The sequence below is a fragment of the Lithobates pipiens genome, unplaced genomic scaffold, assembly GCF_037356315.1.
Source record: "Lithobates pipiens isolate NorthernLeopardFrog02 unplaced genomic scaffold, aLitPip1_a1.2 Scaffold_19, whole genome shotgun sequence".
Lineage (NCBI taxonomy): Eukaryota > Metazoa > Chordata > Amphibia > Anura > Ranidae > Lithobates > Lithobates pipiens.
In genome coordinates this window covers 281,717,759-281,745,059 of record NW_027507764.1, presented here as the reverse complement: position 1 = coordinate 281,745,059, position 27,301 = coordinate 281,717,759, and the positions used below count along the sequence as shown (strand labels likewise).

General features: G+C 46.4%; 1 long non-coding RNA gene and 10 pseudogenes across 1 annotated transcript in view; 10 read left to right on the top strand and 1 right to left on the bottom strand.

Moving 5' to 3' along the window:
• Positions 1 to 27,301, bottom strand: part of LOC143996729 (uncharacterized) — a 56,868-nt gene that overhangs the window by 25,348 nt on the left and 4,219 nt on the right. Inside the window, exon 2 of the long non-coding RNA XR_013277588.1 lies at positions 11,875 to 12,055. This is a non-coding gene — a long non-coding RNA (uncharacterized LOC143996729). The remainder of the gene's footprint in view (positions 1 to 11,874; positions 12,056 to 27,301) is intronic.
• Positions 14,581 to 14,699, top strand: LOC143998783 (5S ribosomal RNA; annotated as a pseudogene).
• On the top strand, positions 14,807 to 14,925 carry LOC144000090 (5S ribosomal RNA; annotated as a pseudogene).
• Positions 15,036 to 15,154, top strand: LOC143998883 (5S ribosomal RNA; annotated as a pseudogene).
• Positions 15,262 to 15,380, top strand: LOC143998784 (5S ribosomal RNA; annotated as a pseudogene).
• Positions 16,123 to 16,242, top strand: LOC143998749 (5S ribosomal RNA; annotated as a pseudogene).
• Positions 17,260 to 17,378, top strand: LOC144000058 (5S ribosomal RNA; annotated as a pseudogene).
• On the top strand, positions 17,486 to 17,604 carry LOC143999904 (5S ribosomal RNA; annotated as a pseudogene).
• Positions 23,821 to 23,939, top strand: LOC143999492 (5S ribosomal RNA; annotated as a pseudogene).
• On the top strand, positions 24,047 to 24,165 carry LOC143999906 (5S ribosomal RNA; annotated as a pseudogene).
• LOC143998729 (5S ribosomal RNA) lies at positions 24,499 to 24,617 on the top strand (annotated as a pseudogene).

Below are 27,301 nucleotides of genomic sequence, written 5' to 3'. Positions count from 1 at the left end.
CCCTGTTATCCTCCGGCTCAGCGGGGACAACAGAGCGATCCCTGCTGAGCAAGCAGATCATCACGGGGCGGATCATTACTGATCCATCCCGTGTGAAAGGGGCCTAACACCAAAACACAAGCACCATTTTTCAAAATTAATATGCACAGTTTGAAATTCATAAAGTCGTCTTCAATACGTCTAGATGCATAAATGAATTGTGTTGCTGAGATTATTATTTTTTTTCTTTTTAAATGAAAAGCTGTACAGAAAAAAGTATCAGCTGAGTGTAGATATGTGTGTGTATATATGTACAGAACACAATATATACATAGTGTGTGTGTGTGTGTTTCTTGAATAATATTCCCCTTGTACATGCAGTATATTTACTGGTTCCTGGAGGGAGGAGGGGTTTGCACAGATATGGGTGGCAACTTCCTCTAACACTGCCGTTGCCATGGAAACCTGACCTGAAACTTATTACACTGCTTGTGCAGTATTGAGCATGTGCGAGATCTGCAAGGCTGAAATCCAGGAAGAAATACAGTCTGGCTTCAGATGCCCACACTTAAGATGGCCACAGTCTGCTGCTAGTTTATAAACTTTCAAAATGCTGTAATAACCTAACAAAACGGACCTTAGTTTACAGACCAACTTTACTGAATACATTAAGCTTGTGTATTATAGGTGTATTTTTATTTATAAAGTGTAATTTTGGCCGGAGCACCACTTTAACCACTTGCTTACTGGGCACTTAAACCCCCTCCTGCCCAGACCAATTTTCAGCTTTCAGCGCTGATGCATTTTGAATGGCAATTGCGCGGTCATACAACACCGTACCCAAATGAAATTTTCATAATTTTTTTCCCACAAATAGAGCTTTCTTTTGGCGGTATTTAATTACAGCTGGGAGTTTTATTTTTTGCTAAACAAACAAAAAAAGTTGCAAAAAAAAAAAAATCATGTTTAATAGTTTGTTATAAAATTTTGCAAACAGGTAATTTTTCTCCTTCAGTGAAGTGTACTGATGAGGCGGCACTGATAGGCTGTACTGGTGGGCACTGATAGGCTGCACTGGTGGGCACTGATAGGCATAGTTAAGGCGGCACTAATAGGCACAGATAAGGCAGTACTGATGGGCAAAGATGGGCACAGATAAGATGGCACGGATGGGTGGCACTAATAGGTACCACTGATAGATGGGACTGATGGGCACTGGTAGATGACACTGATGGGCACGGATATGTGGCACTGGGGTGCAGCACCGTTGTTGAGGCAGATTGTGGGCACTGATGGGTGGCACTGTGGGCACTGATGTGTGGCACTATGGGCACTACTGGGTGGCACTATGGGCACTACTGGGTAGCACTGATGGGGGGCACTTTTTTATTACAGAGGTGGCACTGGCAGGGGGCAGGTGGGTACTGGTAAGCTGGCCGTGATCGGGAGTGATGTCCCGATCACGGCCGCCGGTGATCAGCTCTTTTTTTTTCTCCTTGCGCTGTCAGCGCGAGGAGGAAAAATAGCCGATTACTGGCTCCGTTGTATCACATGATCAGCTGTCATTGGCTGACAGCTGATCACGTGGTAAGGGGTCGGGATCGACCCCTTGCTCGGATCCGTGATCAGGCGAGTCTCGTAAACTCGCTGATCACAGAGCGCGCCGCGCGCGCCCCTCAGGGGGCACGCAGGCCGCTCGTGCAAGGGACGACGTCAATAGACGTAGTCCCGGTAAAGGAAGTCCGCGCTGTAGCCATCATTTGGCTATAGCGCGGGTCTCTACTGGTTAAACTGAGCCGCAGATCTAAACCATTCTGCAGAAACTCCAAAACTACTGAGGTAGACGGAGTGGTGGGGTCCCACTGCTTACTTTCTGCAAATGTTTTAAATGTATTCCATATTTTAGAATAGATAAAGTTCGTGGAAGGTTTCCTAGCCTTTAGGAGAGTAGAAATCACCCCCACTGAGAATCCTAATGACTGGAAATTCTGCCGCTCAAGATCCAAACATGTAGATTCAGTTTGTGAGGAGCTGGGTGCACCAATTTCCCCTGTGAGAGAAGCTGCGGGAACACTGGGATCTTGAACGGCGGGGCATACGCTGAGGTTCACTGCCCAAGGGAACCACGGCCTCTTCGGCCAGTACGGCAGAATAGCTATCATTCTGACTGGCTCCATCGATAATCTGATTAAAAACTTTGCGATCAAGGGTCTGGGGGGAAACGCATATGCGGTCTCGCATCGCCTCGGACTCGAGAGGGCATCTACTGCTTCTGCACGGGGATGAGGCAGACGGGATGGAAATCTCGGCAGCTTCGCATTCATTGGAGAAGCAAAGAGATCAATTTCTGGTGGCTTCTGCAGACTCATGATCCAACTGAACTCTGATGTGTGCACTGCCCACTCGTTGCTGTCTGGAAAACAACGTGATAGGCGATCCGCCTGCTGATTCAAACAGCCCAGAAGGTAAACTGCCTTTAAATCCAACAAATTTCTTTATGCCCATAACATAATGGGCTCTACTTCCTTGAATAATGTGATGCTGTGCGTTCACCCCTGCCGTTATATATATGAAACTGCTGCTCTGTTGTCTAGCTGCAATAGCACTTGTTTCTGCCGTAGATGTTCTTTTAGACTCAGCAGAGCTAAATACACTGCTCGCAGCTCTAAGACGTTGGAGACTACCCCCGCCACAGGGACGTCCCATTTCCCTTGCACTGCCAGGTGATCTCAGTGTGCTCCCCACCCTTTCGAACTTGCATCGGTGGTAAGAATGGTCCAGGAAGGGCATTGCAGGAGCCGAGGCTTTGAAATTAGGTCTTCCTTCGACCCCCAGAGGAGACTTCTCTTCATAGAAGCTGAAATTGATATTCTGACATAGGGACTTCTTCCTCCACTGCGTCAAAAAGCCCCATTGAAAAGTCCTCAGATGCCAATGAGCCCAAGGTAACATTGGAAGGCAAGCCGCCATGGTCCCGATTAAACTCAAGCAATTCGAGGCTGACAGGTGGAAGAGAGATCTAACGTGGACCATCTTCTGAACAATCGCCTTCACCTTCTGGGGAGGTAGGCGCACTGTACCAGCCTTGGTGTTGAATAGAGCACCCAGGTAAATCATCACCTGAGTTGGGATTAGGAGGCTCTTCTCTGTATTTACTAACCATCCAAACTCTCTCAGAGTCCTCAGAAGAATCTCCTTGTGGTCCCGTAGCTGGGCTTGATCGGACGCTAGCAGTAGAATGTCATCCAAAAAGTGAAAGACTCGAAGGTGCCAGGGCTGAAATTAGAACTTTTGAGAATATCCTTGGTGATGTGCATAGGCCAAAAGGCAGGCATTGAAACTGGAGATGTGTTGAGCCTATTGCCACTCTCAAAAATCTTTGGAACGCTGGTAACACGGGAACATGGAAATAAGCATCTTGCAAGTCTACCGATACCATCCAGTCTCCTGGTTGGACCATCTGGATGATCGTCTGCAAGGATTCCATCTTGAACGAGTCGAGCTGTATGAAATTATTTAACCTCTTCAGATCCACCACTGGTCTCCACTCTCCACTCTTCTTGGGGATGAGGAAGAGAGGAGAATAGAATCCCATGAATCTCTCGGAGGGAGGGACCGGTAAAACTGCCTGTTGTACTACAAGAAGGTGAAGATATTTCTGCAGAGCTTCCGCTTCCGCTTTCTGCTGTGAAGTTGGACTTTTTGTTAGAACTAACGAATCTTGTGGGGGCACATCTTGGAAGGTCCAAAAATGGGTAAAACAGACTGTAGAGACCACCCACGGATCTTCGCAACGACTGCCCGATACCTCCGCAAACCTCTTCAACCTGGCTGCAGTGGCCTTTTGTTAAAAGGACTTTGGCTTCTCTATTTGCCTTTAGAAACGTGCCCTGAGTACTCCTCCAATTCTTTTTGGGGTCTCTGCCTTGTCTAAAGTTGGAGAAATTCCTATTCCTGGAAGCTTGGAATTTTGTTGATACCATGCGTGAATGCCTCACCCTTCTATCCTGGGGAAGTAGCCCCAACTTCCCTCCTGTCACTCTCGAGATTGCCTTTTCCAGTCTTTCTCCAAAGAGTGCCTTCCCATCAAAAGGGATTTTGCACCAGTTTTGTTTTGATGCTGCGTCGCCTGCCCATGGCTTTTATAATGTCGTCCTTTGGTACATCTTCTCGGATGACTACTTCAATGTTTTCTGTCCAAACTTTAATGGCATTAGACACCAAGGCCAAAGCCACAGCCAGTCTACATGCTCCTCCAGCCAACTGATAGGCTTTTTTCAAATCCATCTATACGCCTGTCCAGAGGATCTTTAAAGGAGGCCGAATCCTTCATAGGTAGGGTGATGTTCTTGGTTAAACGCACCACTGCTGCATCAACTATTGGAGGTGTATCCAGGAAGGCTGCATCTGACTTGGCCAGCGGGTACAACTTCTGGAGTCTATTTAGGGAGAAGCGTTTATCCGTCCTCTTCCATTCCCCTTCTATTAAATCATTTAATTCTTCTAGAAAGGGAAAAAAATTCATTTCATTTTCAGAAATGGAAAAAAGGTTTTTGCCTTTTTAGGAGGCTCTTCCACCTCTTCCCAGCAGATAGCTTGTTTAACCGCCAAGACAAAAAGGTTGTACTAATGAAAAATTAAACCCCAAGGGTTCTGATTCATCTGAGGAATCCTCCGACTTGGCACTGTCCCCAGCAGATAAGGGAGGCGGGGTTGAAGAAGTGCCTGCTGGGTCCGCGGATGATTGACCCTGGTTAGTCATTTCTGACGTTTGACCCCTAAGCGTGTCTTGCAGGGAGGGAGTTGTATGAATTAGCTCTGCTAATGAGTCTTTAACCACTCTTTTGATCAACTCTGTAACTTGTCCCACCTCTGCCTTTTCGCTATCCGTGCAGGCTTGAAAACAGTCTTTACAGATCAGTTTATCTGTCATCTGGGGTGCACATCACGCCCTACATTCCCTCTTTACCTGCCTGGGAGGGCTAGCTGACCGATGCCTTTTGGATCTTGCTCTTTCCTTAGAATGATGAGAGCTAGTTGAGCGGCTGTGTGCCAAACTTGGGCGTGTGCGTCCGTTGTGATGACCAGATGTCTGATTAGACGTTCTCTTGTGTATAGGGCTGAAACGAAAGTAATAGTGCAAGGCACTCTTTTAGTCTGGGATAAACACAAAAAAAACAAAAAAACAAAAACCCATGAGGTACGAACCCTTACCTAAGAAAGCAAGGGTCTTGGTCTAGCTGCGGCTTACTCATAATCGCAGGGCAGGCAAGGGCAGAAATCAACTGGACAGAATACTATAGAATCCCATGAAACCCCCTGGCCATACACCCCCCCCCCCGAGTATATATATATATCATAGTTGCCAACTGTCCCGAATTTCCCGGGACATTCCCGGGATTAGGACATTTGTGCCGAATTAATTTTGTCCCCTATGGGAGGACAATGTCTCCGCCGGCCACCATTTTTATGAAGACCAGAAGTTGGTCTACACCTGTGGCGCCGCCCACCCCCACTGCCAGTGTGTGTGTGTGTGTGTGTGTGAGTGTAAAGTGCAGCGGGCGGCGCCACAGTTAAATGTCTCCGCGCGGCAACGGCGGCATGTCGGGGGCCATTCTGTCACTGTGGATGTCGGGGTGGGGGCCAGTCGGATGTCGGGGGCCAGGCATGGTATGTGGATGTCGGGGGCCAGTCTGTGGATGTCGGGGGCCAGTCTGCGGATGTCGGGGGCCAGTCTGTGGATTTCATGGCCAGTGGTATGTCGGGGCCAGTGGTATGTCGGGGGCCAGTCTGTGGATGTGGGGGGCCAGTCTGTGGATGTGGGGGGCCAGTGGTATGTTGGGGGCCAGTCTGGAGATGTGGGGGCCGGTCTGCGGAGTATGTGGGGGCAGGTCTGTGGATGTCAGAGGGGCACCAGATGTAAGGAGGGGCTCCGCTAAAGGACACAGATGTGAGGAAGGTACCTCTGATGGGGCACCTGATGTAAGGACAGACTCCGCTTGGGACACCTGATGGCATCTGGTGGCAGGCAACATGGCTAGTGACGCGCTCATGGCTTCCACTGATTATGCATTATGGTGAGTTGAATGATTTCATTTCATGTTACAATGTAATAATAGAAATAATGTGCTTCAATCATCCTGACACCATAACAATCATGGCGCCGGGATGATTGAAGCGCCAACACCAGGTATTTGGAGTATCTTTATCTGCTGATTGTCAAACTCTGGAAAACACATATTGCTATTGTGGTGTAGGATCGGGGGCTGCTGTCCCTCCTTTCCCTCTCCATCCCCCTCCTTTCCCTCTCCATCCAGCATTCATCTCAGACTCTAACCACACCCATTTGAGGCACACCCTATGTAAGCCACGCCCACTATTTATGTAAACCACACCCATATTTTGCCACTGCTCACTTTTTGCCGTTTGCATGCCCCGCCCCCTAATTATACCACGGCTCCGCCTACTGCCAAAAAAGTGTCCCGATTTTTTTTTACAATGTTGGCAACTATGAGAGTATATATATATATATATATATATATATATGTATGTGTGTGTATGTAAGCAGAACCGAATTCCAATGTAGGAAGTGGCTGCTGTCCCAAAAGACCCCAGAGGGGGCTCCCCTCTTATAAGTGCCAGTTAGCAACCCAAGACCGGGGACTGCATCTGGGAGAGGCCATAACCCAGACGGAAAACTGCCCAGGGCACAAACACTATCCGTTAGGTATGAGGAAAAAAAGGAGAATGCTGGGGGGGTAGGGTTGTCATTTTTATAAGCTATTAACTATCCTGAGGGGAGGACTCCGGGGTGGAGCTATCACAGGTATGCTGCCATGGTGGCACCAGGAAAGTTTTATTTGTGGGGAAAAAATAAAAAAATAAAGGAAAAGGACAATATTTGGGCATGACGTCGCTCTTACTTATGCAAATTTGCGTTCGTGGCTTGAAGGGGTTACTTTTTTTTTTTTTTAGAACGGTTGGCTTTTTAGTAATAGCAACCAAGGCGGCTAAAAGCCGTTCGAGAGGGGATGTCCAACCCCCCCTCCAGCCGCTCTTCCTGTCCCACTGGTAGACCTGAGCCACCAGTTGGCACGTCCGCCCCCCAAGCTGAGACCTGAACAAAGCCAGTTTTGGTTTGGATCGGGTCTCTGATGTAAAATCCCAACAGCACCGATTTATAAAAAAAAATAACAGTATTCAGAATCGCTGATTTTGGCGATCTGAATACTTGTAAGTGCAAAAGGAGGGTCTTTTAGACCCCTGATACCTCCATAAAGAGTACCAGTCACATGCCTATTACTGTCACATTCCTTGTGACAGCAATAAAAGTGATCAGATTTTTTTTTTTTAAAGGGACAATGCAAAAAAAGAAAAAAAAATAAGATTTTTTTTTTAAAGCACCCCCCTCCCGTCTTCGCATGCTTGCGCAGCAAAGAAAACGCTTACGTAAGTCACATCTCATATATAAATGGTGTTCAAATCACACATGAGGTATTGCCACAATCGTCAGAGTAAGAGCAATAATACTAGCACTAGATCTCCTCTGTAACTCTAACCTGGTAACCGTTACATTATTTTTAAAAGCGCTGTCTATGGAGATTTATTAGGTTTCTTAGTTTGTCGTCATTCCAGTAATGTTCACAAGCATGACATGTTAGGTATCTATTTACTTGGCATATCATCTTTTACATTATAGAAAAAAATTCGGCTAACTTTATGGGGTTTTTTTTTTCATAAAATTGTATTTTTCCCCCCAAAAATGTGTTTGAAAAAGCACTGCGCAAATATCATGAGACAAAAAACAAAACTATTTCAACAATCACCAATTTATTCGCTAGGGTCTATGCTAAAATATTATATATATATATATATATATATATATATATATATATATATATATATATATACATATATATATATATATATATATATATATATATATACATATATATATATATATATATATATATATATATACATATATATATATATATATACATATATATATATATACACACACATACATATATACACACACAGTAGGTGCCGCCGATATTGTGTTTCCAGCGCGACACTGTAATTTTCCTATAGTAGCGAGAGCGGCGATAATGTCTCGGGGGCATACCAGGCCCTTAGGTCCAGTAGGAATTTTAAGGGGAATCCCCCACGGCGTGGGGTCCCCCTCAAAATCCATACCAGACCCATATCCGAGCACGCAGCCCGGCCAGTCAGGAAAGGGGGTGGGGACAAGCGAGCGCCCCCCCTCCTGAGCCGTACCAGGCCGCGTGCCCTCAACATGGGAGGGTGCCTTGGGGAAGGGGAGGGCGGCGCGGCCCCCCCACCCCAAAGCACCTTGTCCCCATGTTGATGAGGACAAGGGCCTCTTCCCGACAACCCTGGCCGTTGGTTTCGGGGTCTGCGGGCGGGGGGCTTATCGGAATCTGGGAGCCCCCTTTAATAAGGGGCCCCCCGGATAGTCTCCCCCCACCCTATGTGAATGAGTATGGGGTGCAATGTACCCCTACTCATTCACCTGTGAAAAAAATGTAAAAAAAAAAAACACAACACACAAGGGTTAAAATAGTTTATTGCACAGCTCCGGGGGTCTTCTCGCCGGACTCCTCCGCTATCTTCTGCTAGCTCTTTTTCTAGCGGAGGAGCCCAGCTTTTTTGTAAACCCTTACAACACACTTTGACCTACAGGTAAGCTTAGATTAAGGCTTACCTGTAGGTCCAAGAAATATCTCCTAAACCTATACGGTTTAGGAGATATTTGCCCGAAGATAGGCACCGCTGTCTTCGGCACATGCTCCGTAGACAGCGGCGCGCAGGCGCACTGAGCGTGGCATTTCCAACGACGGAGCTGCCGCGCGCGTCAGCTCCCGTGCGCAGGTGTGGGAGTGACGTCATCGCGGCTTCGCCGAATGACAGCGGCTAAGCTGCGAGACCCCACCGAGAAGATGGATGCGCCGGACTACAGGGGACAGCAGTGACTTCGCTGGCTCCTGTGTCAGGTAAGTGACACATAATGGACTACTATGCGATGCATAGTAGTCCATTATGCTTTGCCTTTGCAGGGAATGAAAGAGGAAGTAAACTCATCAGGGTTTACTTCCTCTTTAATGTTATTATAATGTAAGTCTATGGACATTATCATGACTTAGTATTTGGCGCCATCTAGCGGCCATTGACAAGAAATGGACTTGGATTCTTTTCTTTCTTGAACGTTGAAAAGCATCATAGGAAGTGACTATGTTTATGTTCCTTTTATCTGACCTTTGCCTACCCAGAATGCCAGGTGCCCTACCCATGGTCACCTGGGACAGAACTGCATGCTGGGTAGATTATAAAAGAGCCCCGTGCGGCCATTTTAGGCCTCTTCTGGATGCATGGTCTGCCTGTGAGGATTTGTGAGGAGGTCTCCAGAAGGAGTGGCCTACAGCCACTGCAGAGCGCTGTAGAGACAGACATTGCCAGACATCTAACAGCACGAGAGACACGGCGACCGGATCAGAAGGGATCCAGAGACACTTCTCGGAGCATCACAGGACCTGGCTCACCCAGCGGAGAGGTGTGACGAATCAGTCGACATTGAACCAAACGGTGCACCAGACCAGGGCTGTTGAACAGGACTTCAGATCCAGTTGGTGAGCGGGTTGTGGCCCACAGTTTTGTTACGCATTTGCATTCAGTTAGACTCATATACAGTGTTTGCTGGGATCTATAGTCCCACGGAAGAAGCTCACAGAAATTGACTTTAAGGAGGCTTAATGCCTAATCCTCATTGCATCTTGAGCATTCTACTATACCCCAGGGAACACTCACTGGAGCATTTAAAGAAATAGTGACAGGATCACTTTTAAGATCAGCCTAACTTCCTTATCTTTTGGATTACAAATTATAAAGGACCATCATAGCTAGCAGAAGAAAAGAAGATTAAAGAATGTTTACTATTAACAAGATCTTGCAACTAGCTATTAAAGTAGGGGGAGCTCCCTTGTGGTTTCACCTTGTAAAATTGTTGTTTTGCATTCATTGTTCTGTCATTTTACGTTAGGATGACAGTACAATTATTTTAACCACCTGTTTATCATAATTACAGTAAAGTATATTTATGGTTAAGTACTTCAATTGTGTGGAGTATTGTTTTCTCTCAGCAGGTGGAGCCATCGGGTGTCCTGGTAATAATGCAGGTATATTATATTGTATTGTGACGTTACCTCTCACCATTTCATTACACATTCATATTGCACCACAGCTGTGTCAAAGGGACTGAGTCAAGTCAAGGGGTGTTCATTAGCAAAGTGCAGGTCCAAATCAAACCAGCAGCTCCTTCAGGGGTTAGTGCTACATGGTAATGGGGGAAAAAAATCAAGCCGTTTTTGTTCAACCCACTGGTTGAGCACAAAGACATTCTGATGTATGGACTGAGCTTACATGAAAGAAGAACTTCATTAAAACCAGCAACAGTTGAGACAATGAACACCTTGGTCAGGTCTATGTACAGTATATCTATGCATATTGTATAGAGTACAGGGATTAAGAGCAAGCAATAAACAAAACAGAGTACAGCAGTAAGGATAACTGCCACATTCACAACAGGGTTCTCCTTTACATCCATGTCTCTAAAGTCCCACCTTACATCAGAGTCCCACTTTATAGCAAAGTATCGCTCCCTTGCATCAGAGTGTGGCAGAGTGCCCCCTTACCCATACACTATATTGTCAAAAGTATTGGGACACCTGCTTACACACACGAACTTTAATGGAATATCAGTCTTCGTCCATAGGGTTCAATATTTAGTTGGCACACTCTTTTACAGTTATAACAGCTTCAATTATTCTGGGAAGGCTGTCTACAAGGTTTAGGAGTGTGTCTATGGGAATATTTGACCATTCTTCCAATAGTACATTTGTGAGGTCAGGCACTGATATTGGACGAGAAAGGCCCATCTCGCAGCCTTCACTCTATTTCACCCCAAAGGTGTTCTATTGGGTTGAGGTCAGGACTCTGCATTCCTGTCACGTTCCTCCACCCCAAACACGCTCATCCATGTCTTTATGGATCTTGCTTTGTGCACTGGTCCAAATCACTTGGTGGAGGGGGGATTATGGTGTGGTGTTGTTTTTCAGGGGTTGGGCTTGGCCCCTAAATTCCAGTGAAGGCAACACTTAAGGTGTCAGCATACCAAGAAATGTTGCACAATTTCATGCTCCCAACTTTGTGGGAAGTTTGAGGAAGGCCCCTTTCTGTTCCAATATGACTGTGCACCAGTGTACAAAGCATAATCCATAAAAGACATGGATGAGCGAGTTTGGGGTGGAGGAGCTTTACTGGGCTGGACAGATTCTTGACCTCAACCCAATAGAACACCTTTGGGATGAATTAGAGCAGAGAATCCCAAGCCAAGCCTACTCATCCACATCAGTGCCTGACTTCACCAATGTTCTTCCTGGAAGAATGGTCAAACATTCCCAAAGACACACACCTAAACCTTGTGGTCAGCCTGCCCAGAAGAATTGAAGCTGTTGTAGCTGCAAAAGGGTGGGCCAACTCAATAGTGAATCCTCATTAACCACCAAGGGGAGACGTGCTGCCCATCATTGACCACCAAGGGGAGACGTGCTGCCCATCATTGACCACCAGGGGGAGACGTGCTGCCCATCATTGACCACCAGGGGGAGACGTGCTGCCCATCATTGACCACCAGGGGGAGACGTGCTGCCCATCATTGACCACCAAAGGGAGACATGCTGCCCATTGACCACCAAGGGGAGACATGCTGCCCATTGACCACCAATGGGATGAACGTGCCCTGGAGTTAAAGGCTAAATGCATCTTTAAAGAAAAATAAATGTATAAAATTAATAAAAATGTGTACCCTTCACTTACTTTAGATCGAACAGCAGCCCAGCCATATTGGATCATTCCAGTCAGAAGGAAGAAAGAAATGACTGCAGATCCAGAACTTCCGATTGCCTTTTATATTGTTTCACAAAGATAACACCAAAGACACCAAACTATGGTCATGTGGACGCATTTCACACATACATCTTGTGCTCATTCCAGTCATCTGCAACGAGATATTGGTAACATTAAAAAACACAAGGAGGATGATATGGGGCTTTAGGCCCCAATTATCGCAACCTTTAAAACACACGGCACTCAATTGTAATATTGACAAGCTAGGCATTTTAAAACAATAAAATGCTTTCCTGGCTTCTAAAAAAATAAAGCATTCAACAGTAAAAATATACATCATTTTCACATTAAACAATATGGTTCTAATGCTAACTAATAACTGTACTAAAGCCTAACAAAAAAATAAAAATAAATCAATTATGTGCATTGTGTCTGAATACTGCTCTGTTGGGACCACAAAGAGCTGGAAACCAACGGGAAATCAATCACAATGCATTCTATGCTGCGCCAGGCTGGGCATGAATCAGCAGCAAAGGGCAAATTAATGGCATTGTATACAAACAATGCTACCGTGGGCTTGGGAGGGGGGTCCTGTCGAAAGCCTAGCTGCAACAAATGGGCAGCAAGAAATCTATGTGCATTGCATCTGAACACTGCTCTCTTGGGACCACAGAGTGCCTGAAATGGGAAATCAATCGCAATATATTCTATGCTGCGCCAGACTGGGTATGAATCAGCAGCAAAGGGCGAATTAATGGCATTGTATAAAACCAATGCTACAGTGGGCTTGATTGTGCAACACATCATTTGCATTTCATATAACTGGCTCCCCTAGAGCAGCCAATCGCTATCTGCATTGCTTATGAATGCTGCTTTGTTGGGACCACAAAAAGCATATGCGCAAGGTGAAATCATTTGCAATGCATTCTACACTGCTCCAAGTTGGGCATATAAATGAGCAGTGGAGGGGAATTAATGGCATTGTAAACAAACAATGCTTCAGTGGGCTTGATTGCACAACACATCATTTGAATTTCATATAAACCAAAGGCCGGCTCTAGTAGAGCAGCCATTTACTATTTACATTGCCTATGAAATCTGCTCTGTTGGGAACACAGAGCATATGCGCAAGGGGAAATCACTGGCAATGCATTCTACACTGCTCCAAGGTGGGCATACTAATGAGCAGCAAACAGGTAGTTAACAGCATTATATACAAACAATGCTACAGTGGGCTTGGGAGGGGGTCCTGTCTAAATCTTGCTCTAGCAAATGGGCAGTAAGTGATATCTATGTGCATTGTGCCTGAACCCTACTCTGTTTTTGCTTGCTACTGGCTACACTATGCATGGACATTATTGAATAGTTTTCATTGAAAACTTTCATATGGTTTAAATTATGGACGTTTAAACCTATTTGTGTGGGAATGGCATGTGTCATACTTTTTCCCCTATGGGGAGAAGACATCTTGACCCAGTCCCTAAAGTCTGAACCAAGAATAGGGCACGTTGATTTTGGCCTGGCCAAAGTTTGTTGGCTGTAGTATGGTGCCCTCATACTCTAACCAAGAAAAGCTAAGAACCATTCCAAGATCAAAACACCGAATTCCCAGGAAGAAAGGATGAACAGTTAGAATAGGATCTGCCATTCGCTTCATAAGCCATAACCAAACATGGATGCGGCGGTCCGTTTAGCTTCAGGAGCGATCCGGGATGAGGGGATGGCCGTTGGCTTCTGGCCATCCCCTCTCGATCGCTCCTGGCGAATGAGAAGCTTTCCCCGCTGTGTATAGTAAACACAGGCAGGGAGGAAGTGATGTCATTCTCCTCAGGGCGGTCTAGCCCGGCCTTCTCAGAGGAATGAGCACTCTTCCGCCAGTCCATCACGAACTGAGATTGACCCAGTCCCTCAGCCTTCTACTTCAGGACAACCTAGCAACCAGACTAGGCTTTTTTTTAATATGTTGTTGGCGTCGACGATTTGTTTTATTTTTCTGCTTGTTTGCCGAGGTGACCATCTTGGCGTTTGTCAAGAGGGTTGAGAGTGGCCACCAAGATCGACTACGGCCACATCACCCTGAATTCGTCCGCTCTCGGATTCTAAGAAGGGTCGGGCCTGGATGGAAGACCGCCTGGGAATACCAGGTGCCACAGGCTTATTTTTAATATGTTGTTAGCGTCGACGACCTGTTTTATTTTTCTGCTTGTTTGCCGAGGTGACCATCTTGGCGTTTGTCAAGAGGGTTGAGAGTGGCCACCAAGATCGACTACGGCCACATCACCCTGAATTCGCCCGCTCTCGGATTCTAAGAAGGGTCGGGCCTGGATGGAAGACCGCCTGGGAATACCAGGTGCCACAGGCTTATTTTTAATATGTTGTTGGCGTCGACGACCTGTTTTATTTTTCTGCTTGTTTGCCGAGGTGACCATCTTGGCGTTTGTCAAGAGGGTTGAGAGTGGCCACCAAGATCGACTACGGCCACATCACCCTGAATTTGCCCGCTCTCGGATTCTAAGAAGGGTCGGGCCTGGATGGAAGACCGCCTGGGAATACCAGGTGCCACAGGCTTATTTTTAATATGTTGTTGGCGTCGACGACCTGTTTTATTTTTCTGCTTGTTTGCCGAGGTGACCATCTTGGCGTTTGTCAAGAGGGTTGAGGGTGGCCAGCAAGATCACCTACGGCCGCATCACCCTGAATGCACCCGATCTCGTCTGATATCGGATGCTAAGCAGGGTCGGGCCTGGTTATTATCGGGAAGGGAGATCGCCTGGGTATACCAGGTGCCGTCGGCTTTTTTTTATATGTTGTTGGCGTCGACAACCTGTATTATTTTTCTGCTTGTTTGTCGAGGTGACCATCTTGGCGTTTGTCAAGAGGGTTGAGAGTGGCCAGCAAGATCGCCTACAGCCACATCACCCTGAAAGTGCTCGATCTCATCTGATCTCAGATGCTAAGCAGGGTTGGGCTTGATTAATACCTGGATGGGAGACCGGCTGGGAATACCAGGTGCCGTACGCTTTTTTTTTTAATATGTTGTTGAGGTCGACGTCCTGTTTAATTTTTCTGCTTGTTTGCCGAGGTGCCCATCTTGGCGTTTGTCAAGAGGGTTGAGAGTGGCCACCAAGATCGCATACGGCCACATCACCCTCAATGCACTCAAGCTCATTTGATCTCGGATGCTAAGCAGGGTCAGGCCTGGATAGTACCTGGATGGGAGACCGCCTGGGAACACCAGGTGCCATAGACTTTTTTTAATATGTTGTTGAGGTCAACGTCCTGTTTAATTTTTCTGCTTGTTTGCCAAGGTGACCATCTTGGCGTTTGTCAGGAGGGTTAAGAGTGGCCATCAAAATCGCCTACGGCCACATCTACCTGAATGCGCTCGATCTCGTTTGATCTCAGATGCTAAGCAGGGTCGGACCTGGTTATTACCTGGATGGGAGACCGCATGGGAATACCAAGTGCCATAGGCATTTTTTTAATGTGTTGTTGGCATCGACGACCTGTTTTAATTTATTGCTTGTTTGCCAAGATAACCATCTTGGCGTTTGTCAAGAGGGCTGAGAGCGGCCAGCAAGATCGCCTACGGCCACATCACCCTGAATGCGCCTGATTTCAGATGTTAGGCAGGGTCGGGAGTACCAGGTGCTGGAGGCTTTTTTTAATATGTTATTGGCGACGACGAACTGTTTTATTTTTCTGCTTGTTGCAGAGGTGACCATCTTGGCTTTTGTCAAGAGGATTGAGAGTGGTAAGGTAGATTGCTTATGGCCTCATCACCCTGAATGCGTCTGATTTCGGATGCTAAGCAGCGTCGAGCCTGGTTAGTAACTGAATGGTAGACCGCCTGGGAATATCAGGTACCGTAGGCTTTTTTTTTAATATGTTGTTGGCATCGACGACCTGTTTTATTCTACTGCTTGTTTGCCGAGGTGACCATCTTGGCGTTTGTCAAGAGGGTTGGGAGTGGCGTTCAAGATCGCCTATTTCCATATCACCCTGAATGTGCCAGATATCGTTTGATCTCGGATGCTAAGCAGGGTGAGGCCTGGTTAATACCTGGATGGGAGAACGCCTGGGAATACTAGGTGCCGTAGGCTTTTTTTTTTTTTTTTATATGTTGTTGGCGTCGATGGCCTGTTTTTTTTTCTGCTTGTTTGCCGAGGTGACCTTCTTGGCGTTTGTCAAGAGGGTTTAGAAAGGGCCAGCAAGATCGCCCATGGCCACATCACCCCGAATGCACCCGATCTCGTCTGATCTCGAATACCTAAGCAGGGTCGGGCCCGGTGAGTACCTGGGTGGGAGACAGCCTGGGAATACCAGGTGCTGTAGGCGATTTTTTAATATGTTGCTGGCGTCGACTACCTGTTATTTTTCTGCTTGTTTGCCGAGGTGACCATCTGGATGTTTGTCAAGAGGGTTAAGAGTGGACAGAAAGATCATCTAAGGACACATCACCATGAATGTGCCTGATCTCGTCTGATCTCGCATGCTAAGCAGGGTTGGGCCTGTTTAGTCCCTGGATGGGAGACCTTTGGGAATACCAGGTGCCGTAGGCTTTTTTTAAATATGTTGTTGGCATCGACGACCTGTTTTATTTTTCTGCTTGTTTGCCGAGGTGACCATCTTGGCTTTTGTCTAGAGGGTTGAGAGGGGTAATGAAGAACCCCTAAGGCCTCATCACCCTGAATGCGCCCAATCTCGTCTGATTTCGGATGATAAGCAGGGTCGGGCCTGGTTAGTAACTGGGTTGGAGACTGCTTGGGAGTACTGGGTGCCGTAGGCTTTTTTTTTTAATATGTTGTTGGCGTCGACGACCTGTTTTATTATTTTGCTTGTTTGCCGAGGTGACCATCTTGGCTTTTGTCTAGAGGGTTGAGAGTAGCCAGCAAAATTGCCTATGGTCACATCACACTGAATGCGCCAGCTGTCATCTGATCTCGGATGCTAAGCAATGTCGGGCCTGGTCAGTAACTGAATGGGAGACCACCTGGGAATATCAGGGGCTGTAGGCTTTTTTTTTTTTATATGTTGTTGGCATCGACGACCTGTTTTATTTTACTGCTTGTTTGCCGAGGTGACCATCTTGGTGTTTGTCAAGAGGGTTGAGATTGGCCAGCAAGATTGCCTATGGCAACATCACCTGAATGCGCCCGATCTTGTCTGATCTTGGATGCTAAGCAGGGACGTGCCTGGTTAGTACCTAGATGGGAGACCGTCAGGGAATAACAGGTGCTGAAGGCTTTTTTTTAATATGTTGTTGGCGTCGACGACCTGTTTTATTTTTCTGCTTGTTTGCAGAGGTGACCATCTTCGCGTTTGTCAAGAAGGTTGAGGGTGGCCAGCAATATCGCCTATGGCCACATCACACTGAATGCACCCGATCTTGTCTGATCTCGGATGCCAAGTAGGGTTGGGTCTGGTTAGTACCTTGGTGGGAGACCGCTTGGAAGTACCAGGTGCCATAGGCTTTTTATAATATGTTGTTGTCGTCGACGACCTGTTTTATTATTTTGCTTGTTTGCCGAGGTGACCATCTTAGGGTTTGTCAAGAGGGGTGAGAGTGGCCAGCAAAATTGCCTACGGCCACATCACCCTGAATGCGCTCGATCTCATTTGATCTCGGAAGCTAACCAGGGTCGGGCCTGGTTAGTACCTGGATGGGAGACCATCAGGAAATAATAGGTGCTGTAGTTTTTTTTTAATATGTTGTTGGCGTCAACGACCTGTTTTATTTTTCTGCTTGTTTGCCGAGGTGACCATCTTGGCCTTTGTCAAGAGGGTTGAGAGGGGTAATGAAGAACCCCTAAGGCCTCATCACCCTGACTGCGCCCAATCCCGTCTGATTTCGGATGATAAGCAGGGTCGGGCCTGGTTAGTACCTGGGTTGGAGACTGCTTGGGAGTACTGGGTGCCGTAGGCTTTTTTTTAATATGTTGTTGGCGTCAACTAACTGTTTTATTTTTCTGCTTGTTTGCCGAGGTGACCATCTTGGCGTTTGTCAAGAGGGTTGAGAGGGGGCGTGGCCTGACCTTGCATGGAGTAGGACGTGTGTCTCCGGAGCTCCGCCGAGTAATCCTGTCTCCCACGCTGATCCTGTGACACCACAGCACAAATACTTACCTGAACACGTCTGGAAGGCTTCCCTTCATCCCGGTGGACATGTCTCCCTCGAAATCCCAGCGATCGGCGGCAGCGCGGCTGTCTCAATACCGCTGACATGTGAGTGAGGAGGGGGAGGAAAATGGCGGCGCAGAGGAGACGGGAGGGCCGCGTGCAGCGGGAGACACGGACAGGCTTCTTGAAGCCATTACATTGTGCCGCACGTCCCTTACATCCCAAATTGAAGAAGTGCAAATGGACATCTCTTTAATAAGGCAGGATTTTCAGAAGCTGCGTGACCGGGTGAGGGAAACTGAGACCCGTATTAGCAATGTGGATGACGCTCTCCCGCCACTGAAAAATGATGCTGACCACATGCAGAAACAAATAGACCTCCTGCTTGCTAAGCAGGACGAAATGGAAAATCGCATACGCAGATGCAACATCCGATTGATTGGTCTTCCGGAAGGGGCTGAAGGTAAAGACCCCACAACTTTTCTGGAACACTTGCTGATAACTACCTATGGCCGTGAGTCTTTTTCCCCCATGCTGGCGGTTGAGCGCGCGCATCGTATGCCTGCCAGGCCTCCACCTCCCCGCACCTCCGCGCACCTTCATTGCAAAGCTCCTGAACTATAAGGATAGAGATGCTGCCCTGCGCATGGCTCGGGAAAAGGGTAACATCCCTGTAGGCAATACTAAAGTTGCAATCTTTCCTGATTTTTCTGCGGACGTCCAGAAACGCCGACAGAGTTTCCTGGAGGCCAAAAGATTGCTACGTGCACAACAAGTGAAATACTCTATGCTATTCCCAGCGCGCCTCAGGGTGGAGGCAGGGGACCGGGCACTCTTCTTTGAACAACCCAGGGAGTTCATAGCATGGTTGGAACGCAGAGCGCCTCAGGATAGAGCTGTCTGAGAAACTGTGGGACGGGTGAGCTAAAAACTTTTTTACTTTTCCCCTGGTGTCCTGGAAATATAGCATGTTACCTGATCTCTTTATCCTGCTCCAGCATCGCTAGGATGCTTGCATCTGTGGCGTCTGATACTTTTATGCCCTTTCTACTTTGAGATATGCTGGACTTTCCGATTCTGGAACTGATAGGGGAAGAACTTTTACGCCTGCTGATGGTGTCAACGTTCATGGAACAAATTTTTTCCTTTTTTTTCTTCGTGTCCCTATTGAGGGACTTTTTCTGCAATACATGCCTGTTAGTTTTATTTCAACAATTTTGTTTTTTTTTCCTTCTTTTTTCTCCCGGAGCAAGGGGAGACATGTTAGTCCTACGGACTAATTGCATGGTGCAGCGAAAAACTGCTCTGTTGTCTGCTGGGACTTCTTATTGCCATGGGGGAGTTGGTCACTGGGACTGGACAGCAACTGACACTTTTGCCTCTCTACACGGGTCACCGCTGTGTGCTGTTATGCAGGGTGCTCTACTTTACCTGACCTTCTGGTACCGATGGCCACGACCCTTTTTCAGATTTATTGTTCTAGGTTTTCTTTCTAACTCAATGAAACTGGTTTTCCCAGCCAGGCATGTTTGGTTTTTGAGGGAATATACCCGCACAAGTTGGGGTAGGTGCAGGGTAGGGTGGGGGGAGGGGGGTGGATTGGTTTGGGTTTCCATGCAGAAGATTACTATGAACAAGCTGAAGTACGTAATTGGACTATGTGTTGCTTTTGTCGAATGTTTTTTACAACTACTGACTATGCAGTCCCTGTTTGGGCTCGATCAAGCACAATTGTATTGGGGTGCGCTTACAGGAGGGCTGTTAGGGGGACAGCTGAATGCACTCATTACTGTATATGACTCTATATGGCATCTATACGATTTCTTACCTGGAACGTGAGGGGCCTGCGTGATAAAATTAAGCGCACGGCAGCCTTCACGTTCCTCAAGAAGCAAAGGGCGGAGGTGATGGTGTTGGTTGAGACGCATGTGGAGGGTGGACTGCAGATGGCCCTTAAGCGCCCTTGGATTGGGTGGGCATTTCATTCCACCTACACGTCTCACTCGAGGGGGGTTTCGATACTTGTAGCTAAGTCTGTCCAATTTGAACTTTGCGAAGTTCTTACTGACCCGCAGGGCAGGTTTGTTTTTCTACATGCTAAATTGTATGGGGAACCCTACCTTGTTATGGCCTTTTATATCCCCCCTCCATTTAACATGATGTTGGTTGTTGAGGAACTGTCTTTTATGTCCAGACACTCGGCGGTTCCTGTCATCTGGCTGGGGGATTTCAACACTACGCTTAATCCTTCCCTGGATAGGCTCAAACCCCCCGAGTTGATGGTGGGGCAGGCTGGGACCACTAGGCTGTCCAGGCTCTTAGCCAACATTCATCTTGTGGACACTTGGAGACACAAGTTCCCTCAAAAGAAAGAGTATTCATGCTTCTCACCCACACATGGTTCTCTATCACGTATTGACTTTATATTAATATCTCAACAACTCACTCCCAGACTCAGGGAAGTATTGTTTTGCCCCAGACTGCTTTCGGACCACAGCCCCTACTCTGTAGTGCTTGACGTACCCCTGGGTAGGCCCCCGCGGGCGTGGCGGTTAAATCCGTTCTGGCTGACATTATTACCCGAAGATGGCACTATTGAGGCGGAGTGGATAAGATTTTTTGAGGACAATGACCACACGGCCTCGGATCCAGCCGCGTGGGATGCATTTAAACTACATGCTCGTTCGGTACTGACTACCCACATTAATAGGCTCAAGGCTGATTCGGCTACTGCCTTAACTGAGGCTGCGGCGGATTTGAGCTCCATGGAACACACTTATATAAACGACCCGTCTACGGCAAACGCCGATGCACTCCGACTACAGTCGAGAGTGGTTTCCCAACTGCACCATGACAAGGCTCGACAGAAACTTTCTTTTACCAAACAAAAATATTTTGAAACCGGGGAAAGAGCTGGTAAGTTGCTAGCATACTTAGTGCATAAGGAAGACAGACCCCCGATTGTTATCTCTTTGCGTGGACAAGGAGATACAATGATCACGGACCCTTCTGAGGTAGCAGCTAGATTTCGGGACTTTTTTGCGGACTTATACACCACTACAGTACCCGACGACACCACTCCGATGGACAGCTTTCTAGCTCAGGTTTCCCTCCCCCAAGTCACTGAGGAACAGGTGCAGGCTTTGGAGGCTCCCCTGACCACCGATGAAATAGTGTGTGCTATTGCGGAATTTGCAAGGTCCAAGTCCCCGGGGTCAGATGGTCTTCCCATTGAATTTTATTCCCGTTACCAAGAAATACTGGCGCCTTGGCTTCTCGCCCTCTACGGGAGCCTTTTTGATACACTGACACTGCTTCCATCCATGAGGGAGGCAACGATAGTTTTGACACCCAAGCCTGGAAAAGATCCAGGTTTCCCAGAATCCTACCGCCCAATCTCCCTATTACAGGTAGATATTAAGATTTTAGCTAAGCTACCTGCTACTCGATTGAACGGAGTGATCCTTACCCTGATTCAGGCTGATCAAGCGGGCTTTATGCCGGGTCGGAATACGTCGTTCAATCTACGCAGGCTCTATATTAATCTACAGGCAACACATGAGACGGTGGGTGAACGGGTGGTGGTGTCACTTGACACGGCTAAGGCATTTGACTCTGTGGAATGGGGGTATTTGTGAAGTTGTCTCGAAGGCTACGGCTTTGGCCCTAACTTTATTCGGTGGGTGAAGCTATTGTATCATCACCCAACGGCCAGGGTGGTGGCAAATGGGTGGTCCTCCCGGGCGTTTGACCTCAGTAGGGGTACCAGGCAGGGGTGCCCACTGTCCCCACTACTTTATGCCTTGGCTGCAGAACCTTTAGCGGTGTCGATCCGTACAGACCCTGAGATCAGGGGACTGACGGTGGGTCAACCAACGGAGAAAATCAGTCAATACGCTGATGACACGCTGTTATACTTGGCAGACTCTGGCCCTTCCCTCGCAAAGGCCCTGCACATGATAGAGTGGTTTGGTAGCTTTTCCGGTCTTCGTATAAACTGGGAAAAATCCAAAATCTTACCTATTGACAGTTTTCCACAGTCAGAATCTCAGGCCAGTCTGCCTCTTCAGCGAGTGGGAACTATTAAATATCTGGGTGTATATATCTCTAGGACTCCGGCAGATTATATTGCTCTGAATATAGAACCTTTATTCTCCCTAGTACGCACCAAGATTCAAGCCTGGTCTCGTCTCCCCCTTGGGGTTTGGGGGCGCGTTAATCTTATTAAAATGGTTTTATTACCTAAAATACTGTATGTGTTGTGGCACGCCCCGGTATACTTACCGCTAAAATATTTTAAATCCCTTGAAAGTCTTCTTAGGCCCTTTGTATGGGGGAATAATAGGCACAAGCTTGCTTGGCAGGCTTTGAAAAGCCCGACTGATATGGGTGGCATGGCTCTTCCAGATCTAAATCACTACTATGTTGCCTCACAACTGTCTCAACTTTTTCATGTGGACAAGACCGATAAACAACGGTTTCTTACCCTTCTCTGCCCCACCTGGGCACAAATTGCAGATGATCCGATAGCTGCTGTCTCGATGGGGGTTGGGAGCTCTACACTAGAGCCAGGTAAACACTCCATGCTTTTTCACTACAGAAGGATTTGGGATCTGGCATCCACTAAATTGAATGTTATGTCACCAAATGACTATACACCACTTTGGCATAACAAACAATTGCCAGAACTTCAAAAGATCCAGAGTGTTCAGTTATGGGTATCGAGGGGAATATACTACATGCATCACCTGATTCACCATGGCACTATTAAAACGTTCCAGACGCTGCAGGAGGAATTTGGTATTCCAAACACTATGCTATTTCAGTACCTTCAGGTTCAGCATGCACTTAGGGCACAATTTCCGCAGTCATTGCCTCAGCCTGCTCCCAACCCTATTGTCGCCATAGTGAAGGATACTGATCCCAAAAAGCTTATCTCGTGCTTCTATGGTATGCTTGCGGCCCCCATCTCGGCGAGACTGGCATATGCTCTAAAGTCCCACTGGGAGGGTGACGTAGGTGAGCTGACAGACGAGGAATGGGAGGAGGCTCTGGAGACGTGCAAGCTGGTGTCCCCTAGGCTCCAAGACAGGATTTCTCAAATTTACAGTGCACAGAGCATACCTCACCCCCCTTAGGACCGCCAAATATAATACGAATCAATCTGTGTTCTGCCCGATATGTACTGTTGAGACTGGGACATTCTTCCACCTTATCTGGTCTTGCCCCCAACTGCAGGAACTTTGGAAACAAGTAGTATCATTTCTACATGACGTTATGGGCTCACCCTTGGCCCTCGACCCCAAACCCTGTCTCCTAGGGATATTTCCCGAAGTATTGGATAAATTTACCAAAACTTTTCTGCAGGAAACCTTGTTTTCTGCTCGAAAAGTGATAGCTAGACAGTGGATGAGACCACTTCCACCCAGGGTGGAGGACTGGAAACGGGAAGTTAATTTCACGCTCCTATATAAAAAATTAATATATAAAAATAGGGGATGCCCAGCTAAATACAATAAAATTTGGGATAGATGGTTGCAAGAGGCTGCCACGTGTAATCAGGAATTTTGATGTAATGTTGAAGTAAATGACATGTCTGTGCTATGACTTTGCTTGGCTGTGATCCATACTGTCTGCTGCAACGGAGAAATGTTTCTTTATTTACTGTTATGGTTATGACGCAACACCCTTTGATTGTTCGGTGTTTGCCACTGTGATAGTACTCTCTGCAATAATGTTCAATAAACAATACATGTTTAATGGGAAAAAAGAGGGTTGAGAGTGGTCAGCAAAATCATCTACAGCCTCATCACCCTGAATTTGCCGGATCTCCTCTGATCTCAGATGCTAAGCAGGTTTGGGCCTGGTTAGGACCTGGATGGGAGACCTTCTGGGAATACCAGGTGCCGTAGGCTTTATTTTAATATGTTGTTGGCGTCGACGACCTGTTTTTTTTTCTGCTTGTTTGCAGAGTTGACCATCTTGGCGTTTGTCAAGAGGGTTGAGAGTGGCCAACAAGATTGCCTACAGCCACTTCCCCCTGAACGCGCCTGATCTCGTCTGATCTCGGATGTTAAGCAAGGTCGGGCCTGGTTAGTACCTGGATGGGAGACTGCTTGGGAGTACCTGGTGCCGTAGGCTTTTTTTAAATATGTTGTTGGCGTCGACAACCTGTTTTATTTTTCTGCTTGTTTGCCGAGGTGACCCTCTTGGCCTTTGTCAAGAGGGTTGAGAGTGGTAAGGAAGATCGCTTACTGCCACATCACCCTGAATGCGTCCGATCTTGTCTGATCTCGGATAATAAGCAGGGTCGGCCTAGATAATACCTGGATGGGACACCGCCTGGGAATACCAGGTGCTGTAGGCATTTTTTAATATGTTGTTGTCGTCGACGACCTGTTTTATTTTTCTGCTTGTTTGCCGAGCTGACCATCTTGGCGTTTGTTAAGAGGGTTGAGAGTGGCTGGCAAGATCGCCTATAGCCACATCACTCTGAATGCACCAGATCTCGTCTGTTCTCGGATGCTAAGCAGCGTCCGGCTTGGTTAGTACCTGTATGGGAGACCGCCTGGGAATACCAGGTGCCGTAGGCGTTTTTTTTAATATGTTTTTGGCGTCAACTACCTTTTTAATTTTTCTGCTTGTTTGCTTAGGTGACCATATTGGCAGTTGTCAAGAGGGTTGAGAGTGGCCAGCAAGTTTGCCTACAGCCAGTCGGCCACATCACACTCAATGCGCCCGATTTTTTTAATGTGTAGTTGGCGTCGAAGACCTGTTTTATTTTTCTGCTTGTTTGCCGGGGTGACCATCTTGGCGTTTGTCAAGAGGGTTGAGAGTGGCAAGCAAGATTGCCTAAGGCCACATCACCCTGAATGTGCTAGATATCATCTGATCTCAGATTCTAAGCAGGGTCAGACCTGGTTAGTACCTGGATGGGAGACAGCCTGGGAATACCAGGTGCCGTAGGCTTTTTTTAATATGTTGTTGGCGTTTGTCAAGAGGGTTGAGAGTGGCCAGCAAGATTGCCTACGGCCATATCACCCTGAATGTGTAATACGGATATATATATTTGGTTATAATGTTTGTTGTAAAATGTATTTATATGCATTAAGTTATGTTGTTTCTAAGAATTTTGGATTTTCATATGTTGGTAATAAAAAGGCTGCTATGGCCATTCGACTCCAAAGAGAATGTGTCGTCTGGTCAATCATAAGTTATTTAAGACAAAGGTATAGGTTGTTTTTTTTTGGATAGCCTCACAAAATAGGCACATCCCTTAGTCATGAATCTTTTCTCTAATCGACTTCTCTCAAACCGGCTTGTTGGAAGGTTTTACTTTCAAAAAGTGCTGATTAGTTTATTTTGACAGTGGGGTCATCTCCCCTTTTGTCAGAATACAATAACCCAGAAAGAAGGATTTCTCTATTGACCCCACTTGTGTCAATGTGATAATCGGTTCAGTTGTTTTTTTTTTTTTTGATCAGCCCACTTTAAAAAAACTTCCATGTATGGCAAGCCTTAGAGTAACTAAAGATGAATTTGGATCCATGTGTGCCCACTGTGGTTGAACAGAAGTCAGGATATTCCCAATAAGTCAGGGCTGTAGGCTGGAGAGATGATCTGTATATTTTGACAGCAAGGTAGCCTTCCTGCTGTCAGAATTCAATAATACAGTGGAGAGGATTCCAGCACCCACATTGAGTCTGTGGATGGAGGAATCCAGTCAGGTGTTTTTTAAATTTAACCCACTAGCTGAATGAAAATAAACTGACATGTGCATGGCCAGCTTTAGAGATTCAGGGGTAAAGTGACCTGGAGATATTGAAACACAATGATTTGGGCAGCACAGTGGTGTAGTGGTTAGCACTCTCATCTAGCAGCAAGAAGGGTTGCTGGTTCAAATCCCAACCATGACACTTCCTGCCTGGAGTTTGCATGTTCTCCCTGTGCCTGTCTATATTTGACCTTATTATTAAGCCAGGTTTAACCATGAAGTAAGCATTTTAGGTTAACAGTAAAAAAAATGTATATTGTGCCATGGTTTCGATTGTGTATTTTTAACCCAAACCTCAGATTTCATTATCTCTGGATAAGTAAGCATAATGCCATTGTAATTTTTCTCCTTTTCATGACTGTATGATAAGTCATGAAATCTTCAAGCAAGATGGGAAGCTATGATCTCTCAAAGAAAGATGGGAAGCCAGGCACACTCCAAGCAAGACGGAATCCCTTTTCTGCTTCTGCAGCATTAGCAGATGGTGGGTACCTACATAAAAATAATGGATGATGATAAAATACATTTTCTAACATGCTATAGAAGCAGTGTCAGAGTTATGAGCTTTAATGATAACTCATTGTTTGGGTTTAGCTACTGAATTTTGTGGACCCAAAAATATTTCTAGACTGAGTTAGGAATGAAAAAGTATATAGCTCCAATCAACTGCCTGAGTTATGAGCTTTAATCATAACTCATTGCTTGGGTTAACGACTCAATTTTGTGGACTCAAAAATATTGCTAGACTGAGTTAGGAATGAAAAAGTATATAGCTCAATCAACAGCAGTGTTCAGGCGCAATGCACAGATTTTTTGCTGCCCATTTCTTGCAGCTAGGCTTTTGACAGGACCCCCTCCCAAGCCCACTGTAGCCATGAAATCTTCAAGCAAGATGGGAAGCCATAAAATCTTCAAGCAAGATGGAAAGCCATGAAAACTTCAAGCAAGATGGGAAGCCATTAAATCTTCAAGCAAGATGGGAAGCCATTAAATCTTCAAGCAAGATGGCAAGCCATGATCTCTTCAAGCAAGATGGCAAGCCATGATCTCTTCAAGCAAGATGGAATCCCTTTTCTGCTCCTGCAGCATTAGCAGATGGTGGGTACCTACATAAAACTCATTACCCACTTCAGCCCCGGACCAATTGTCAGCCTAAGGACCAGAGGTCTTTTTACAATTTTGCACTGCACTGCTTTAACTGGTAATTACGCGGTCATGCAATGTTGTACCCAAATGAAATTTGCATCCTTTTCTTCCCACAAATAGAGCTTTCTTTTGATGGTATTTTATTGCCTCTGCGATTTTTATTTTTTGCGCTATAAATGGAAAAAGACCGAAAATTTCGAGAAAAAAAAACATTTTCTACTTTTTGTTATAAGAGAAATCGAATAAACTCAATTTTAGTCATACATTTAGAGCAAAATTTATTCAGCCACATGTCTTTAGTAAAAAAAATGTCAATAAGCGTATATTTATTGGTTTGCGCGAAAGTTATAGCGTCTA